The sequence below is a fragment of the Myotis davidii genome, unplaced genomic scaffold (assembly GCF_000327345.1).
Source record: "Myotis davidii unplaced genomic scaffold, ASM32734v1 scaffold164, whole genome shotgun sequence".
NCBI classification, from domain to species: Eukaryota; Metazoa; Chordata; class Mammalia; order Chiroptera; family Vespertilionidae; genus Myotis; species Myotis davidii.
The window spans coordinates 1,172,176-1,172,433 of record NW_006296417.1 but is presented as its reverse complement, the minus strand read 5'-3'; positions in this window follow the sequence as shown (position 1 = coordinate 1,172,433).

Here is a 258-nt window from a genome sequence, read left to right as displayed (position 1 = left end):
GGTGTGGGCGCGTGTGTGCATGGAGTGAGTGTGAGTGTGGGTGTGGGCGCGCGTGTGCATGTGAGTGTAAGTGCCTGCCTGTTGGGAAGGGATGCCTAGGAGTCTCTCTGCCCAGGGCGCGGCCTGGTGATGCAGGAGGGCCCAGCACACCTCAAAGTCTGAGGCCTGCCGGGTGCCCCAGGGGGGCGTCTCTGTTCCCTAAAAACAGCCATGTCTGCGGGGACTCTGCCAGCCACCTCCCCTGCGGCAGGTGGGTGC